The sequence below is a fragment of the Leptodactylus fuscus genome, unplaced genomic scaffold (assembly GCF_031893055.1).
Source record: "Leptodactylus fuscus isolate aLepFus1 unplaced genomic scaffold, aLepFus1.hap2 HAP2_SCAFFOLD_99, whole genome shotgun sequence".
In the NCBI taxonomy this organism is placed as follows: domain Eukaryota; kingdom Metazoa; phylum Chordata; class Amphibia; order Anura; family Leptodactylidae; genus Leptodactylus; species Leptodactylus fuscus.
Genome location: NW_027441045.1, coordinates 237,501 through 240,000, shown reverse-complemented (window position 1 = coordinate 240,000; position 2,500 = coordinate 237,501). Strand labels below are relative to the sequence as shown.

The following is a 2,500-nucleotide window of genomic DNA, read 5'->3' as shown; positions in this document are numbered from 1 at the left end:
TCACCCCCGGGATGGTTTCTTAGCCCTGCGCAGACCTTGCGCCCAGCCCTTTTGAAAGAGGGCGGCTGCGGCCTGTGACTGGTTGCTGAACAACACCTGTGGGTATAAGGGCCGCCCCCAGCTCTTGCACTGCTCCTGTTGGAGTATGAAGTTCCCTTAAGAGAAGGCAAAAAGTGAAGAAAAAGGTCTAGCGTGAAGTAGTGCAAAGAGCTGCCAGCAGCCAGGCTGCAAAGTAGAAGAGGAGTAAGTGAGAAGCTTGTCTCTGCCTACGGCCACACCACCCTGAACACGCCCGATCTCGTCTGATCTCGGAAGCTAAGCAGGGTGGGGCCTGGTTAGTACTTGGATGGGAGACCGCCTGGGAATACCAGGTGCTGTAGGCTTTTGCTTTTCCTCACTTCCACCAGCAGGGGTCACTCTCCTCTATGCCATTTTTACATTCACTTTTTACACTGCACACTTGCTTCTTTTACATTCGCTTTCTCTCTTGCACTCTTTAGGCCTTGCAAAATCCTAGTATTCTCAGTCTTACCGCTATCACTCTTAGCAGCCGCAGCGGGCGTGGTGGCCACCAGCGTTGTGGCTTTTTACTTTTAATAATAGCAGGCTTCATTTCCATAGTATCTGGGCCTCCCGCCGGGCTGGAAGCCATAGCTAGTAACCTGCAGACCAATTTACAGGGCAACACAGGCTGAACATCTTTGCAGACAACGCGCCCTAAGAAAAGAGAAGCTGACTGAAAAGCAGCTTCGCTTCCAGGCACGGGCAACCATCTCAACTTCTTCCTTAGCCGACTACTGGACAATGGGCTCTGGTCCAGCTTGCTCTTTCTTTCACCCCCGGGATGGTTTCTTAGCCCTGCGCAGACCTTGCGCCCAGCCCTTTTGAAAGAGGGCGGCTGCGGCCTGTGACTGGTTGCTGAACAACACCTGTGGGTATAAGGGCCGCCCCCAGCTCTTGCACTGCTCCTGTTGGAGTATGAAGTTCCCTTAAGAGAAGGCAAAAAGTGAAGAAAAAGGTCTAGCGTGAAGTAGTGCAAAGGGCTGCCAGCAGCCAGGCTGCAAAGTAGAAGAGGAGTAAGTGAGAAGCCTGTCTCTGCCTACGGCCACACCACCCTGAACACGCCTGATCTCGGAAGCTAAGCAGGGTCGGGCCTGGTTAGTACTTGGATGTGAGACCGCCTGGGAATACCAGGTGCTGTAGGCTTTTGCTTTTCCTCACTTCCACCAGCAGGGGTCATTCTCCTCTATGCCATTTTTACATTCACTTTTTACACTGCACACTTGCTTCTTTTACATTCGCTTTCTCTCTTGCACTCTTTAGGCCTTGCAAAATCCTAGTATTCTCAGTCTTACCGCTATCACTCTTAGCAGCTGCAGCGGGCGTGGTGGCCACCAGCGTTGTGGCTTTTTACTTTTAATAATAGCAGGCTTCATTTCCATAGTATCTGGGCCTCCCGCCGGGCTGGAAGCCATAGCTAGTAACCTGCAGACCAATTTACAGGGCAACACAGGCTTAACATCTTTGCAGACAACGTGCCCTAAGAAAAGAGAAGCTGACTGAAAAGCAGCTTCGCTTCCAGGCACGGGCAACCATCTCAACTTCTTCCTTAGCCGACTCCTGGACAATGGGCTCTGGTCCAGCTTGCTCTTTCTTTCACCCCCGGGATGGTTTCTTAGCCCTGCGCAGACCTTGCGCCCAGCCCTTTTGAAAGAGGGCGGCTGCGGCCTGTGACTGGTTGCTGAACAACACCTGTGGGTATAAGGGCCGCCCCCAGCTCTTGCACTGCTCCTGTTGGAGTATGAAGTTCCCTTAAGAGAAGGCAAAAAGTGAAGAAAAAGGTCTAGCGTGAAGTAGTGCAAAGAGCTGCCAGCAGCCAGGCTGCAAAGTAGAAGAGGAGTAAGTGAGAAGTTTGTCTCCGCCTACGGCCACACCACCCTGAACACGTCTGATCTCGGAAGCTAAGCAGGGTCGGGCCTGGTTAGTACTTGGATGGGAGACCGCCTGGGAATACCAGGTGCTGTAGGCTTTTGCTTTTCCTCACTTCCACCAGCAGGGGTCACTCTCCTCTATGCCATTTTTACATTCACTTTTTACACTGCACACTTGCTTCTTTTACATTCGCTTTCTCTCTTGCACTCTTTAGGCCTTGCAAAATCCTAGTATTCTCAGTCTTACCGCTATCACTCTTAGCAGCCGCAGCGGGCGTGGTGGCCACCAGCGTTGTGGCTTTTTACTTTTAATAATAGCAGGCTTCATTTCCATAGTATCTGGGCCTCCCGCCGGGCTGGAAGCCATAGCTAGTAACCTGCAGACCAATTTACAGGGCAACACAGGCTGAACATCTTTGCAGACAACGTGCCCTAAGAAAAGAGAAGCTGACTGAAAAGCAGCTTCGCTTCCAGGCACGGGCAACCATCTCAACTTCTTCCTTAGCCGACTCCTGGACAATGGGCTCTGGTCCAGCTTGCTCTTTCTTTCACCCCCGGGATGGTTTCTT

At 52.0% G+C, this 2,500-nt stretch overlaps 1 non-coding gene and 2 pseudogenes across 1 annotated transcript; all 3 read left to right on the top strand.

The window, feature by feature from the left end:
• The first annotated feature begins 264 nt into the window (after positions 1 to 264).
• LOC142189211 (5S ribosomal RNA) lies at positions 265 to 383 on the top strand. The gene has a single exon (XR_012713398.1). It is a non-coding gene; the product is annotated as a 5S ribosomal RNA (ribosomal RNA).
• Positions 384 to 1,097: 714 nt separating this feature from the next.
• LOC142189512 (5S ribosomal RNA) lies at positions 1,098 to 1,206 on the top strand (annotated as a pseudogene).
• A 714-nt stretch (positions 1,207 to 1,920) lies between these two features.
• Positions 1,921 to 2,029, top strand: LOC142189481 (5S ribosomal RNA; annotated as a pseudogene).
• Positions 2,030 to 2,500: the final 471 nt, after the last annotated feature.